Source organism: Cupressus sempervirens, chromosome 8, assembly GCF_028749045.1.
Source record: "Cupressus sempervirens isolate cs-2001-9-10 chromosome 8, ASM2874904v1, whole genome shotgun sequence".
Taxonomy (NCBI): domain Eukaryota; kingdom Viridiplantae; phylum Streptophyta; class Pinopsida; order Cupressales; family Cupressaceae; genus Cupressus; species Cupressus sempervirens.
The window spans coordinates 696,274,618-696,292,739 of record NC_143125.1 but is presented as its reverse complement, the minus strand read 5'-3'; the positions used below and the strand labels follow the sequence as shown (position 1 = coordinate 696,292,739).

At 33.5% G+C, this 18,122-nt stretch overlaps 1 pseudogene; it reads right to left on the bottom strand.

Moving 5' to 3' along the window:
* The window catches only part of LOC149544360 (UDP-glycosyltransferase 74D1-like), a 28,421-nt pseudogene extending 10,540 nt beyond the window's left edge, over positions 1-17,881 (bottom strand).
* Between the last annotated feature and the right edge of the window lie 241 nt (positions 17,882-18,122).

Genomic DNA, 18,122 nt, shown 5'->3' with positions numbered 1-18,122 from the left:
AACGATTCATAATTTTTAACTCTCATTTATTACAACATTTGAAAACATTAATCTTTCATGTTTTATTGGTAGGATATACATAGAGAAGCGCGAGATCAATCACGCATTACTGCTCGGTAATTTAAAGTATTCCAAATCCAGAAAGTAGTTGAGAAAATGGCAGGGCAAGGAGAGAAGGAGAGATGTTCTGAGGCTTCGTGAATTCAAAAATGAAATTATGAGAGAAAGATGTGCCTATGAAGTAGACCCAGATAATCGAGAAGATAATTTCCCATATTATCTTAAATCTCATCAAAGGGATCTCTATTTATGGAGACCTTAAACTCTGTATATGTGAAGAAAATCATAAGTTTGAATAGATTCCCTTCATGATAGGCATATTTATTGATTACGATTCTTAATTATTGCAATAAAACTTGCATTAGCATTATTAAAAATTCTACAATATATAATGTTACATTATAATGGAGAATGTTTTTCTATAAAATTGATTCTTATCTATTCTTCCACACCTTATCCATCATCTAAATAGTTCAGTTGGGACTTATAATTTCCCTTTCAAGAACAATACATGATTATATTTTTCCCACTACTCAAGTCATTTTTACAACCTATATCCCATTTTTTACCATAGTTATACTCTCAATACTCCAATGCTAAACCTAAAATATCATACTTTCCTTAACTGTGTCCCTTATTTTAGTGTAATATTTAACCACTTATTAACCCTAACAATAATACTAAGTGTCATATAGATGAAATTATAAAACTTGGATCCTAACTTTAAGTCTATCTCTATATGTGAGTGTACTAAGCAAGTAGTAAATTATATACCTTAACCTAATCCTATAGGTAATACTTACTATAAATAGTGTTATATATATATATATATATATATATATATATATATATATATATATATATATATATATATATATATATATATATATATATATATAGAGAGAGAGAGAGAGAGAGAGAGAGAGAGAGAGAGAGAGAGAGAGAGAGAGAGAGAGAGAGGTGAATAAAGGTAATGTCTAGAGCGAGTGGGAAGGGATGGGAGAGGGAGGGAGTACATTATTATAAAGTTAATAACATGTATCGCAATACCACTAATCATGGGCATTATAACAAGACTAACCCACATAAAACATTAACCTACAATTACCCTAATACTAACCTAAAGTGTAATAATAGCATTAGATCAGTTGTAATAGTAGTAGTAACTAAAAAATTAACCTTAACTTCAATAATAACACAAAACCTAACTCTAACTCTAACTCAAATTATCAACCTAACCCTAACCCTAACTATAAGAATACCAATATCTATGAGTCACAACTTAGATAAATGAAGAACTTAATTATTCTTCATATTTATCCTGTATATTTTATTGTTTGGAATATTGTTATCACTAGTAGTAGTGATTTGTCATATCACAGGTTTAGTAATATGACAATCTATCATGTTTTCGATGATACCACATGTTAAGAAGATTCATATAGATATAGAGTATCAATTCTTGCTTGTTCATTTTTATTGATGTTGCTAGATATGATATCTCAGTATGATTATCAAGTTAAGAGGGAGTGTTAATATTGTAACTTGTAATCCCGCTGATCTAATAATAGATCGGTCTGATATGATATTGCATGATAAATACTAATTTAAAGTCATTGCATTATCCTCTTGAGGATATTGGTGCCAATCCTTATATGGTAGTTTAAATCTAACTAAAACTCCTTTGATTTAGTTTATGGTTAAACTTGTTAATTTCATGGAAAGTAACTAACTTCTAGAGATTAGGCTAAGTAGACTTTGGAAGGGACATGTCCTTTCTAAGGACATGTCCCATGATTTCTATATTTATTAAGGGTATGGTTGTAGTCTAAGAGCACACAAGAAAACAATAAAGTCTTCTCCTTAGTCGATACTATCCAAATACAACTTGCAAAAGAAAAAGATAGTTCTAGATTTATATTTCTAATTTCATTCATTGAAGTTATCTACAACAAGTTCAAAGGAGGCATAGGAGGTATAATCTAAGTTTGATTCAGTGAAAGAATTTGTAGAAACTTACCAGGTATTTCTATGGAAAGAGTAATGTCACCATTGGGAAAGTCATTGGTTCAAAGATCATTCAATAACATTTGCAAAAGGTTGTTCCATGAATCCTTTTAGTTTTTTATGGTGGGCTGAAACAAACATTAAGATAAATAAGTGTTTCCAAACCTGAGGTAAAGTTTCTTGATTTGTATTCAAGATGTGGTGGCATGTCTAGTGGATTATGTTTTGGTGCACATCTTTCAAGTACCATCCTTATCACATGATTGGCATTGGATTTGAATGAGGCTTATTGTAAGAGTTTTAATCATGAAAAATTATGTCTAAAATATTGTCAACTTAATGATTAGAGGACAATCACTCATGGACAAACACCACTTAAGGCTAAGAAAACTCCAAGATAAGATAAGATAAGATAAATCTATTAATGTCCAACAAAATACCACCAAGGTGCTAAGGGACTGAGAGCATAAAACCAAAGAAGCAATGGACTACAAGACACCAAACAGTTCCTAGGAAAGATCAAGTGAGAACAAAATAAACAAAACAACAAAGGAGGCAATGAGGCAAGAACTAGGGATTCTTCCTTTGTTGAAACAACTCCAACATTGAACATGAATTGTAATCTAACTCTAATTTTGATGTAGAGTTGTTTCTTAACATTAGACTTGTTGATCCAACCAAATATGTCAAATATGGGCTATAATTCAAGGTGCATTGAAGAGGCTATGACGAGATAGCTAACTTAACATTGTTTTGTGTGCTATCAGACATTAGTTCAAAAGGAACATTAAGATTTTTAAGGATATTCAATTAAGTTGTAACAAAGTACCACATTATGAAAGCTAAATCAAAAGAAGTCTTCTTTGTGGTGAAAGGGTGTTTCTACTCATCACTACACATCTTACAGGATCTCTTCATTCGAATGGGCATGCTAATGATCTAAAGATAGCCCTTAATGACACATTACTTCTTATTCCCACTATTGGATCTTACCCTATGCATTATTTTCCTTTAAATGATGAAAATGAGGGCATAGTTTTTATCAATGCTATAAGTAACCTAGTTGACTTAAGTGCAATTGTTGTCTCTACTTCTCTTGCCCCTAAGGAGTTCATCATCCTTGTTGTTGTTGGAAGTGTTGTGGTTTCTATAGATGTTGGTTTTCCTATCCTTACACATGGAGAACTTTTTATCCAAGTCTTTGTTGGTTTTGATAGATCTTTGGAGTTTAACTTGGCAAGCTGAGGTAGCCAAAGATGAAAAATGATGGATTACCTTCCAAAGAACCACTCACTCTTTTGACATGGCCCTTCGATCCCACAAGCTAGTATCTAAAGGGAAAGTTTGAATCTTGCTTTTTTCCTTTGAGGGGTGAAATGATGATTGATTGTGAGGAAGTGTGTTATTTAGCTCTCTTTTCTTCATATGTCTTGTATTTTCCTCATCTCTCTTAATGGAGGTTGTTGTATATCTTATAGTGCAGATTTCAAGTCCCTTGATTAAAAAAATGCCTTGTATTCTATAAGTCTCTATTACATTGAATGTTTATGGTCTCCAGTTACACTTCAATTTTGTTACTTATTTATTATAATCAATTACATGTAGTCATTAGTCCTTATTTCTACACCTCAAATGGACAAGTTAAATAATTTTTGGCAAATATTTTGTGCACCAAATTCAAAATATTAGTCTCCTTATCAAATTACTTTGATCCAAGGTGGTTAGGTCAATACACATAGATATTATGAACTATGTAAATTAATTTACTTCTTATTTGAAATTCACCAAGTAAATTTTCATGAATAAATATACAAAGCTTCAAATTTATGACCTTTTATTGAAAAATGGAAAAAAAAAATAGTTCTTTTATTTTAAGTATGATATAGATAATAAATAGTTGATCCAAACGACTATTATAGGCAATGTCCCCAGGACCTATCATTATAATTTTATTATAAATACATTAGTTATGGATTTAATATTATCTTAAATGACCTAAAACACATGAAATGACTTTGACTGGCTCAAAAATAAGTTAGATATATTATCTTACATGACCTCACATTGAATGACTTGATTGATTCAAAAATAAGTTACATTGCACATTTTCCTCTCGATGTTTAGGTTCTTCTGCACAAGTCACAAAAATGTCATAGATCACATCAATTGATGTATCCAATCTATGTAAAAACCATAAAAAACATAACTCCATGAATTAAATAATGTTGGTGTAATTAAATATCCACTAATTACACTTACTTAAGCTTACTTAGGATAATGCATTGCATAGTAGTTTTTGATTGAGACACTTAGGAGTTTGCACCTCAATTAAACACATGGTGTAGGAGAATTCCACTCTAGGTGGTCATAGTTGTTATTTCATTCCACCTTTAGTGTACTTATCACATGATCATCTTCATCATCTCACATACTTCATTAGATAATGGAGGATGATCCACCTTTGGTGGACATGTGATTCCATCTTGTGTGGGTGATAGCTTATATTCCCCTTATCATTGTCTCTTATTGCCTCTCCTATATAAGGAGGACTATTATGTAATTTAAAATCAATCTATTGGATGTCAATCAAGTCCATTATCAATAATAGAATTCTTGCATCTTCATGAAATTGTCTTACCAATCTCTTGTGGAAGTTTTCTTGGTCATTCATTTGATCCTAGTGGTGTTGTAGAGTCACCTAAAACTCTAACATGGTATCAGAGCTCTCATGGTGTGAAGACCTCTTCTCAAGAAGTGCAATCTTGGCTTAATTTATTGTTGGTGCAACATTGGTAGTTTGGACATCATAATTTGGAGGAGATTTTAGGATTCATATTTTGTGACCTTCTATTGTAGGTGAAAATTAGAGCTTGTTGGTGCAAATCATAGGTTGGCATCATATAGAGGAGGTCCAAAAACCGTTAAATCAAATTTTTTTTCATCCAAATCAGACATTTGAGGCCAAATCTATAGCCATTTGATTTTTGAAGGTGCAGCAGTGGTGATTTAGAAAAAAATAATTTTAGAGGTGTTTTTCAAACACCAATATCTTCCTCATACTGACTCCTTTTTCTGAGATTTTTTTTTTTTTTTTGTTTTGGGGTAGAATTGCATGATCTATGCAATGGTGTAGGTGATTTTGGATCTCTATCTCCGAATTGTTTTAAAAATCAAAAATCCCAATTTTTTTTCAACTTTCAAGGCTTTATTTGGGCACATCCAACAATATTTTTAGGTGCAATTTTTTTGAAGTGCATGATTTTTCCTCTACTTTCTAGATCTATAATTAGATTTTAATGATTTGGAGTAGACATATCACTTTCAGAAATAGGTCTTTTTCGGCTATATTTGCACTTGGTGAATACTTAGATTTAAATTTCTTAATTGAATCATTAAGTTATAGGAGTTATCAGTTAATTTCAGTCATCATTTGTTTTCATTATGGATTTTTCAAAAGTTTCATTACTAACTCCCTATAACTATCATGAATGGAAACAAGTAGTTTCTAAATAGTTGATGAGTATTGGATTTCTTAGAAGGGTTCTTAGACAGGATGTAGAACCAACTACAAGTGTTACAGAAAGAAGGAAATGGTTTGATAGAAGCGATAAATCACTTGGCTCTCTTAGATCTACCATCTTCAATGATTTTCTATAGCATATTGCATCTTGCACACATTGTCATGATTCCTGGACTATATTGGAAGGAATCTTTGGTAAACTTGATAGAATAAGAACATTCAAATTGGAGAATGAGCTTATAGATCTAAGGCCATGTGATTTTGACAATATTCAAGACTTTTTCTCTAAGTTCAATTCCATTAGATTGGAGCTTTCTAATTGTGGTATTACTAAACATAATGAGCAATTAATATTATCTATTCTTTCCAAGCTAGGTCCTAGATATTCAATCATTGCTTCCACATTCTATACTACTATGGATGCTCTTGGTAGTCCATACAAAATACATTCTCTTGATGAATTTTCAGCTCATCTCACAAGGGAACATCGAAAGTTAGCACACATGAGTCAATTGAAGCCTTCCAAGTATCAAGCATTGGTTGTAAATGACTCCTCTCCAAAGTCTCCCAAAGGAAAGGGAAGCAAACAACACAAGGATCCTAAGAAACATGACAAAGCTGATAACTCCCCTTTAGAACATAATATTGAATCCAAGTCCTTTTCAAGAGAGGAAACATCTAGAAGAAAGAGAGATAAATGCTATTATTGCAAAAAGATAGGACATGATGAGCATAAATGTTTCCATAAGAAGATTGATGAGCTCACTCATATTATTCAAAAGAACAATATCTAGTTTCCCTCATCAGTGTCTTCTCCTTCTTCTCTATATTAGGCAACTGCTACATCTACATGATCATCTAGAGGTAAAGGACAAGCACTCATTGCTTCCACACATCCTGAGAAAGGTAAATGGCTTCTTGATTCAAGTGCATCACATCATATGAAATCTTCTATAAATATGTTTTCTTCTATTGAGCCTTGTACTTCTCCACCTATATTGATGGGTAATAATACATACATGAAGGTTTGTAGGAAAGGTTCTATTCCTATGGGAGAGGGTACATTTAATATTGTACTTTGTGTACCATCCTTGACCACTAATCTCCTTTCCATTTACCAAATTACTCATGTGGCACAAGGTAAAATTGTTGAGTTCACTCCTGATTATGTCTATATATTATGGTCATGGATACTAGAGATGTCATAGCTATAGGAGTTGTTGATCATACATCACACTTGTATTCTTTGGCACATTTTATTGATAATGATGATGATATTCATGATGTACCCAACCCTTTATCAAGGGTGAATAATTCATATGAGGAGAACATTGGACACTTGAATCATTTTGTTCTTGAGACAAGTGTTGAACTTCCTACTCCTCCACCTCCTACTTCTTCAAGCATAAGCTCTACTATTTAGTAGAATAATCTTTATGCTTCAAATCTTGCAGTGTGCGATGAAATCCTAGATGCTCTTTCAAATGAGTCTCATAATGCAAATTTGGTTAATACATCTAAGGAGATTTCTCTTCGAGATACTTTTTCACCTTCTTTGGAGATTGGATTTCCTAACTCTTCATGTTCTCTTAATTTTTCACATGTCACAGGTTAGCTTGATGGTGTGATGGAATCTTTTAGTTTGGAGACAACTATTTAGTCTTCAGAGATGTATACATGGAGACCTTCTTCCTCCTTCCTCACTTTTTACATGGAGTGGCTTCTTCATCTTTTGATGTATTTATCTCTTCCTAAGGAGAGACATGTTTCTTGTAGGTATTTGGATTATATTTTTCTTGTAAGTAGTCTTCATCTACATTGGAGCTTCTTCATTCTGGGGGGGATATCATGTCTCTTTATTTCCTTCTAATGGGGGCATCATTCTTTGTATATACATGATGTATGCAATTTTTGGGGGGTCTTGAGTACTCCACCCATCCATGCATCTTGTTTTCATCTCTCTTTTTGGAGGAGGGTTTTTCCCATGAGGTTTCCTCTCTTTCTCCACTTTATGAGAGATTACATTTCATGTATTACATTTCATATTGTACATGGGTACCTAAAATGGTATAGTAGTCGGGATCCATCTTGCATTGTGAGTTTAAGATCATTCCCCTATGTTGCACTTAAGGGGGGGTGTTGGTGTAATTAAATATTCACTAATTACACTTACTTAGGCTTACTTAGGATAATGAATTTCATAGTAGTTTGTGATTGAGACACTTAGGAGTTTGTACCTCAATTAAAAACATGGTGTAGGAGAATTCCACTCTAGTTGGTCACAATTTTTATCTCATTCCACATTTATTGTACTTATCACATTATCATCCTCACCATCATACACACTTCATTACATAATGGAGGATGATCCACCTTTGGTGGACATGTGATTCCACCTTGTGTGGGTGATAGCTTATCTTCTCCTTACCATTATCTCTTATTGCCTCTCCTATATAAGGAGGCCTATTATGTAAATTTAAAATCAATCCATTGGATGTCAATCAAGTCCATTATCAATAATCGCATTCTTACATCTTCATGCAATTGTCTTGCTAATCTCTTGTGGAAGTTTTCTTGGTCTTTCATTTGATCCTGGAGGTATTGAAGAGTCACCTAAAACTCTAACAAATACATTGATTGCATCCAAATTTCTCATACATTGAGAAGATGCCATTCAAGCATGGTAAAAAACTCAATGACAAACTTTCAAAGTAGGACTTCTCCAACTACACTTGGAGTTGCCACTCGAAGATATCTTTTGCCCAAAATAGATCTTCTCCAACTGAACTTGGAGTTGCCAATCAAGATATCTTTTGCCCAAAAAATATAGTGGAAGAATCATCACCATAGCAAACTTATCGATTTAATGCAATGCTTCTTACACACAATCTTCAGACTAGATATCATATTCAAATAAAGGTCAAATGCTAACAAATATTAAAAATCTTAATCTTATCAAATGCTCACCTTGGACATGACCAAACATAGAGGGTTTCCAATTTTTTGCAACAGCATATAGCATGTTCTAAGTTACATTTTTCTATCCCACATGCTTGTGAGAGACAATAATGACATGATACAAAAATAAGTTATAACTAAACTGATTTTAATAGGGAAATTAAAACCACTAATGTTTTAACAAAATCATAAATTAAAAAAAGTGATTGTTAGTGCAGTAACAAACCTCAAGTATAAGTATTATCAAACTCGGGCATTCCATATTAAGTTTCTCAAGAACAAGACAATGGCTGAAGTGAAATCATTCATTACCAAAATAAACATTTAACACAAAATTGCTGCTAAACAACAATTGTTTCAAAATGAAAGTGTGACTTTGACAATAGGAATAAAATTAAAACCCACCTAAAATCTAACACTATCAGGTTCTCACAAGCCAATCTTGCATCCTATAATTTTACACAATGGGACAAGTTCAAAATAGAAATATTAGTGTATTGATCGGATTTGAGAATAACAAATTGCTTGATGCCAAAACAAAAGTGCAACAAAGAGTCTCAAGTGTGTGTGTTGAATTTCCTCTATAAGTGACTCTGTAATCTTTCCAATCATAGATTTCTTACCTAGCCTCCAAACTAAAGTTAAGGCCATCCATAATTCTACATCCACTTAATTTTACATCAATGAGGTGCAAGCAACATGCCAAGAGCTCTTCAACCATGGACCGGGAAAAACTACAATTTGATAAGTCTAACACTTGAAGATTTGGAAGTGTCCTTCCTCCATAAAGAGTCATGAGTATGTTATCATCAAGTCTTTTACATGCCTAGAGGTTGAAAACCTGATTTGCATAATTAAACAAAAAAATGTTAGAGCCTTCGACCATAAAGGTTCCTCTAAATAATACACAATAGAACTTGCTATTTTAACATAATACCTCTAATAGTGGGCAAGAAACTATGATATGCTCTAGACTTGTCAGGTATGTAAAAGACAAATCTAAAGTTGTTAATGAGGAGAATTTCTTAAAGGCAGATAGACCATCTGGTCCAATTGATGTGCATAACATCAAAACCAATGACTTCAATTGAGAACATGCACCAAATCAGTCTCCAAATATCTATCATTAAATGCTTTGCCATATCATCTGAAACTAAATATTTATATTGTCATCCAAAAAGAACTAGAGTAGTGTAGAAGTACTTTCATGATTTACCACACCCATGGGATGTCATGAGCCTAGAAGTTGTAATCAGTTGTCAGTACGAGGTCTATGGACTTATAGAATAAGTGATATGTAATAATGACCCAAATTGTAAAACCATTGGCCTGAGTTGCATATATAAGCCCTCATGGTCAAACTGGTGATGGGGGTAAGGGTAGAGTTTGGTGTTTTTAGGTGTTGTGAACATTTTCAAGTCATATTGCACCTATTCTATGGGGTTTGAAATGGTTTAAGTGCAATTTTTCGCAATATACAAAATGTTTTGAATGTTGCTTGACAATATTGTCACCATCTTAATGCAATCTCCTTAAAAATCCCATCAAATACCTCTCTCATTGGCTAGATGGTTCAAAATTTGATTGATTAAGAGGGTAATGATATATTTATAATCCAATGGGTCAAATTCAAGGACATATATGTATGGTTCAGGGGGGTCAAAGGAGCAACATAAGGGTTGGTAGAAAATTTTGATAGGATAGTGGCAAACTCACGAGGGTAGATACCAACATAGTATTTGGTGTTTTGTCAGTAGAGATGGAGGTTACTAACCATCAAGGATAAGGAATTGTAAGTTCATGGAATGGATTGAGAGAATATAAGAGTCTTGGATGCTCAAGGGTATGGAGAACCATTTGTAAGGGGTTGCAGAGACCTAGGTGGCAAGTTAGGATAGATTTGAAGGATCAAGGTGTGATAGAAGATAGGAATGACAACTAGTAAATTGACATCTGACCAGTACTTAGGTGTGATCAGAGATTGATGGAAAACCAATATGAGGAGCATGGTACTTGGAGGGAGTTGTTTGTGATAGGCTCTAATAGTAAATAGGTCTTAAGAGTGTCATTATGCGATTGGCTAATCCGTTAAGGAACTTGGTGTTGGTCAAAGGTAGTGAATTAGTTTAGTGGCTTAAGAGCATATGTTTGATGAAAGAGGTTGTATCTCACAGGAAAATTGAAGAATTAGTCCTTGTACATGGGACAAATGTGTTGAACCATTATCCTTTGCATCAAAAGGATATTGGTTGAAGAAAACAATAAAAACACACTAAATTTTCCATCAACTTTTATGTTCTTGACTAAACCATTTACACTTTTGGATTGGTCTTAGTGAATAATGATATAAAATGAATTAAGGAGACATTAGAACTAGTTTAGTGTTACTTAATGAAGCTTGGTCGAGATATGGGCAGATTACGAAGACTTGGTCTAAAATGTTCCATGAACAAGGGTTTCATAAAAGATGCTTCCAACTTCATTTGGTACCATTGAAACTCAATGGCCATTGGTACAACCCAAGTAGGGGTGATGTACATTAAGAATCAAAAAGCAATTCACAGGAGTCATCCAAATGTTATTTTTACTAGATAGCTCTAGTCGGGCATCCTCATGTGACTAACTCAATTTCAAGTGTAAAATTGGTCAGAATAGATGAAAATAAAGTTGGTCAAGGCCAAGTAATGATTGATTCAATGCATAAATGTTGTGCCAATAATTTTTTAATGGTTTCCTAGTTTGGACACATCCATTTTAAGGTACTCATAGTTAAATTGCATCCAATTAGGTCTAATTGACCTATTAGGAGCAATTTAGGGCTTTAACATCTGTTGAAGGAATCTAAACCTAAGAATTTGTAGTCTTGTGAAACTCCCAAATGAGTGCTTGAATCTACCCTTAGTTTGGTAGGTTATTTAGAAGTCTTGTGAAATAAGCCAAAAACATTGATTAGGCTGACCTAATTTAATTGGGTTTCCCTGCGGTTGGTGTCAATAAGTATTTACTATTTAAATTTTACTTAATTTTACTTAGGTTAATGAATTATTTAATAATTTATTAGTTAGTCACCTAGGAGTATGCAAAGTCTTGTGAGTTGTCATGTTGACAACATGGGTGTTAGCACTCTAATTATGCACCTAGGAGATGTGCTTAGTTTTCATGCTTATCTCCTAGTTCTTTCTAGAACCATTCTAGATGCATCTTAGAGGCCTTTATATATAGGCACTTCTAGTGTGTATGTACATGCTTGAGATAATATATTCTCATTCTGATCATACTCTTCTTGGTCTACTTTTGTGCTTGTGCTTGAGTTCCTTGATCTTGGGTGAATATTTCCCTAAGGCAAATTCTTACATGGTATTAGAGCTTGGGGAGATACTCTTCATATAGCAATTTGAGACCATTCTTGCTTCACCTCTCTGAGGACACCTTGACCCAGATTTGAAGAATCCACAGATATTGGGAGCCTCTAGAGCTAAAGAAAACCTCACCATTGCATCTAGAATGTCAATTTGGTAAAAATTGACTATAAATTTGCTTATGTTGGGAAATAGTCAAAATTGAGGCAAAAGTTTTTTTACAAACTGGAACTTGAAGGTCCGATTTACAAAATTGGTATGATTATTTCAGATCTCTAAATTTAAATTTTACATCTACATATTTTATGATTTGCATCTCTTCTTGTTTTCTAGCATCTGCATTTTTTTTGGAAAAAATTGGTTGTTTAGGCTAGTAGGAGAGATTTTTTGTAGGTGAAGAATTGTTCTTGCTAGTGCAAATTAGATATTTGCATCACATTAAGAAGGTCAAAAAGCCCCCAAATCAACTTTTGTTTCATCAAAATTGGACATCTGAGGTGAAATCTAGAGCCATTTGATATTTGGAGGCATAACAACGATTCAGGAAAAATAACATCAGTGATTTTCAAATAGCAATATCTCCCTCATACAGACTCATTTTTTCAAGCAATAGAATTTCATGCTCTACACATTGGTGCAGATTGTTCGAGATTTTTGTTCCTAAATTTTTTTGCAACTTGCAAATATCAATTTTTGCCACTTCAAATGCTTAATATGGGCTCATCTTGACACATAATCATGTTTCATTTTTTTGAAAGTGCATAATTTTTGTCTACTTTCTAGATCTGCAATTAGATATAGGCTTATGTAGATAGAAATACTACTTTCAAAAATAGGCCCTAACTTGGCAAGTGCCAAGTGCCAAATTATATATTGGTGGGGTTCGATTGATCATTTTTGCATTTTGGGGGGTACATACATACATTGATCTCATAAAGTCCTATCACATATGTCAGTTTGGTTTAAGACCAAATTTGACACCAAGGAACTATAGAAATGGAGTGCTTTGATACTTGATCATCTAAGATAACATCAAGAAGTGATTCCTTCTCTATATTCGAAGATACCCCTTTCATTCGACTATCTACATCTTCTTCTTCACTTTATGTATAGAAGCATAAGGAATCTTTTTCCCCTCTTCTTATAGAAATTTTTTTGCATGATGTTTGGATGGCTCTTTGGGAAGCATATGGAGATCCAAATATTCCTCCCTTTCTAGGGCACATTATATCTTTAGCAGCTTCAGTATTCATTTCTTCAACTCCAGATGAGATCACACCTCCTAATACTCTTGTTGGTTCTACTAATCTAGTTCCAACCTTAGATGCTTTAGATTCAGTGTAGCAGGATTTACCATGTCTTCCTACTTTAGCTTCATGGGATGACTTCCTTCCAGACATTGCAAGTATGTTCATGGAGTCTCACATTGAAGATGTGGGAGACATCATCGATGATATTCATCTTCTCTTTGTTGAGGTGAATACTTCATCTATTTCCACAATGATACATCCAACATAATAGGTTACACTTTATCTTCTAGCTCTAGCATCAGTGGATGACTCCTTGAAAGATATTTCAGGTATTTTGTGGAGTCCCACATAACAGATTTGGGAGACATCATTGATGATTTATATCTTCTCTTTGATGAAGAAGTTCCTTCTTCATGTCCATTCTCTACATGATCGGTCTTCATAGGTTGATGTGATTGTGGATCCTTATGTACAACAGCTATAGGAGGTCTCTTTATCATTTGGGGAGACAATTTGTTCTTTGAAACATGTTCTACATACATCCTTTCTAGATATGCACTTCTTCTCAGCAATATTGGAAGCAATGACTAATAGTATCAACACAGGATAGCTGTGCAAGTTTTAGAGACACCATTCATCTTCGAGATTATTTCTACACATAGGAGAAGCTTATCACATGTATCTCATCCATTGTTTCTTCCAAATGGGGGGAACATTATTCAATGCTCATGGATCAACTTCTACATTGAAGTAGCTCTCACTGATCATCACACTACATTTAGTTGGGGGGGGGGAGGGGACTGTCTTGTCTCCTTTTTCTTCTCTTTTATGAGGGGGACTTATTCCTCTTATGGGGTTGTTTCCTTCTCATTCTTCTTGTTCGTATATACTTGATGTATGTCATAATAGGGGGGTCTTGATTACTCCATCCATCCATGCATCTTATCTTTTCATCTCCTTTTTTTGGGGATGGTCCTTTCCCATGAGGTTTTCCCTCTTTCTCTACTTTATGAGAGATTGCATTTTAGTATGTACATCAGTGTCTAACATGGTCTAGTATTCGGGACCCATCATGCATTTCATCCTCGATTTTGTGAACGTAAGTGCATTCCCCTAAGTTGCACTTAAGGGGGGATGTTGGTGTAAATAAGTATTTACTATTTACACTTTACATAAGTTTACTTAGGTTAATGCATTATTTAATAATTTATTAGTTAGTCACCTAGGAGTATGCATACTATTATGAGTTTTCATGTTGACAACACAGGATTTAGCACTCTAATTATGCACATGGTGTCTACAACATAGGAGTAAGCACTTTATTTGAGCACATGGTGTCTACAACATCTCCACATGTGAGACACCTTATCATGCTTATCCTCTCATTATGAAGGATGTGTGCTTAGTTGTCATGCTTATCTCGTAGTTCCTTCTAGAACTATTCTAGATGCATCTTAGAGGCCTCTATATATCAGCACTACTAGTGTGTGTGTACATGCTTGAGATAATATATTCTCATATTGATCATACTCTTCTTGGTCTACTATTGTGCTTGTGCTTGAGTTCCTTGATCTTGGGTGAATATTGTGCTAAGGAAAATTCTTACACCCGCTAGGCAACCTTGTATTTATCAGCCCAAAAAATCTTTTGGGCCAAGTTGAATGGATGGATTGAGTTATGGTGAACATGTTGAGGATGTCTAAGTCCACTTCCATGGTTTAGGAGACCTAATACTTGTTCTTTCCTAAGTTTTGGAAGGTGGGTGATCCATAAGGTAAGCATGGAGACCTTATGGACCTTGTCACACAAAATGTGTGAATTGATCAATAGTTTTCCTAATGTTTGTAAGTGTTGGAAGACCCTAAGAAGGTCAGATATCTTGTGTGGTTGTTGGTGAATAAATTTCCTTGGAATTTGTGGGGATAAGCCTAAAATATTACCTCCTTGTCTTGGGTCTACATCACAAAATCTTACATCTCATGTAAAGTACAAAGAAAATTAAGTTCATGAATAATAAACAAATAAAAACTACCTGCATAAAGAAGCATCAAGGAACTCTAGATGAAAACAACAAATTTATGCTTTCAAAAGAGAACCACATCCTTCTAGCTTCAATTTTTTTAGTTGAGGGGCTCTGACCATAAGTTCTTTCAAACAACACAATCTAGAAAAATCAAGAGATAGAAGAACATCTTGAAAGGACAATATTTAAGTCTTTAGCATGTCAAATAATTAAATGGATGGAAGGATTCACAAATTTATGAATTCTGTCATTAGACTTAATGGATCGTGATTTCATAAATAATGATATATGCAACATCAACTCAACAAACAATAAGTTAAGATGAGGCTAGTATATTCGACGAAACATGTGAGGTATAATTTATAAATTTATTTTTTCATCATACAGACACAAAATCATGAATTTTTTAAGCTATTCATTATCCTGAATATATTGAAAATTAATTGACGAGAAACAATTAAATGCATGTAGCATGCAATATTGCCCATCCATTATGGAGGAAAAGATATTAATTTATAGAAAAGAGTGATGCACTTGTTAGATGATCACAACCATTTAGACATACTCTCTGAATCATTGGACATGCTAGTTGAAGGCCAATCGCTCCACAACAACCAATGAGGGAAAGTGTTTGTAAGGATGTGCTAATTAGGCTCACATATGAAAGAGACTACAAAAAATGAAGTATATTAAAAAACCTAATTGGAGGGCCTTATAGAATCCTAATTAAATATATTGCAAGACACAAATTACTTTTCCATAAGGTGATAATGAAGTATAGTACAAATATGGTGGTAATGATGTATAGTACAAGCAATGAAACATATTACAAGTAGTGACACATATTTGATATCCTTACAGCTTGGCCTTATCGATATTAGATGTTTAATCTATCGAATTCATACATTTCTTACTGTTGGATGCCATTTATTATAAGGGGTATTTTTTTTTTAAGGTCAGGAACACTCGCCATTCTCTCTTCACTCTCTCTTTCTATTGAGATATTTTGTATTTATTATCAACAATGTCATATCATGGGTGGTTAGGCCTTGTCATGAGTTTGTAGACTATCTGGGTTTTCATATTGCAATTTGTTGAAATGTTGCATGCATGAGCAAAGACAGAGAATTCCTTGAGTAATGTTCAGTATCTTTATATTTCTTATCTAAACGTTGTGGTTGTACCATAATTAATATATGTTGTTATTATGTAGTTAGTTTATAATCTTAGAACAACATTACTGGCTATTACTTAACTGCCATGACTTAATAGTTATAAGCTTGAGACCATTGCATATGTTTTGAAAATGCAAAAAATGAATCATCTTTTTGTGGGGCTATATTTTCCACCCTCAAGTGGATGGTTTTCCTAGGACAAAGTTTTGTAACTATGTTCCTTGAGAATTTTGATCTAATGTTTGCATTTATATTATTCTAGTTTAAAATCTCAATAGTGTGACTATACACAACTCAACTTAAATCTAGGGTTTCAGTATTGAAGTTTTCATTTGGTGGTGGTAATAGTTTCTAGACAATGGTGTGCTTATGCCATCTTTGTACTTTCATATTTTTATTAATAAAAATATGTATTTGCCTAGTAAAAAAATGATTCCATTTCTAAGCAAATATGCCTTTCAAAACACATACCTCACAACCATCAAGAATAAGTGTGTTGAGCATTAGACAACCACTACCCACACTAAAAGCTTTAAATTTTTCATCACTCAATGATTGACACTCTCTCAAGTCAACCTCGGTTAAACAAAGATATTGTAAGTTTATTGTCCTCAAGCTCTGGTATTTTTGTAGGACTAATTTCTGTGAAAAAGACACAAAGAAACCACTTGTTTATTTCAAAGTAAAAATTTACAAGAAAAATGTAATATTAAGCAACATTGTTAAGAGAACCTGAAGGGTGGTTGATGTTATGTCTACATCATTAAGGATTAGACAATTTGTGACATATGTATGCTCTAGAACCGGGCAAGACAAATGGAAGACATCAATCCTACCAGAAAAAAAAAAAGAAACATAAGAAATAAAATACAGAGCTAAACATCTTCGAAAAAATACATTACCTCCTAAAGAAACCATCTAACTTGATGCAATTGGCAAGACTTATTTGATGAAGCCTTGGAAGGTTTAAACTAAAAAAATTTAACGATGAATAGAAGTCAAGTTCGAGTGTCTGTAAACATATCAAAAAATCACCACAAATACTAGGAACTATAAAATTGATTAGTCAACATAATAGATCAAATTGAAATGATTTACCTTGAGAAAAAAACACTTAGATAAATTAGATGTTATGGTAATTCTAGAATTATGTAGCTTTAGATGTGTTAGCTTTGGCAGCCTCACATCATTGAGATATCAAGATTTCACATTTGTATCATAAAGAGTCTCTACATAAATTAGTTTCATAGTATATAAAGGAAAACAAAAACTAGATTAACCTTCATTGTTACATTGAAGTAGTAAGATGCATCCAAAATCTGAAGATCTGTACAAACTTCTGCAATATCTCTAAGTGTTTGATCATTGAAACTCGAGCACTCAGAAACATGGAAAGACTTCAATAGTGGACATGACTTAACTGCAACATAAATTGTATAGCTTGTAATACAGCATGAAGCCATATCAAGTTCTTGCAGTATAGGGAAATTCAAATTCACAGATGTCACATTTGAGTGCTGAAGGCACATGGTTTTCAATTGATGGCATCTGAACAACATGAAAAATATTTACTCCTCTTGATAGTTCTTCAAGTTAGTAGATAAAGGTTGATTTTAAAACACAATATATACCTTATGAAAAGTTTGTCTATAAGGAATCCAACAACCTAAAGATTTTGTAGTGATTCATGTTGGATATATATCCCTTCAGAACCATCACCTTCTAAGGTGGTGTGAGTTACACTTAAATAGCTCAACATGGGACATTCCA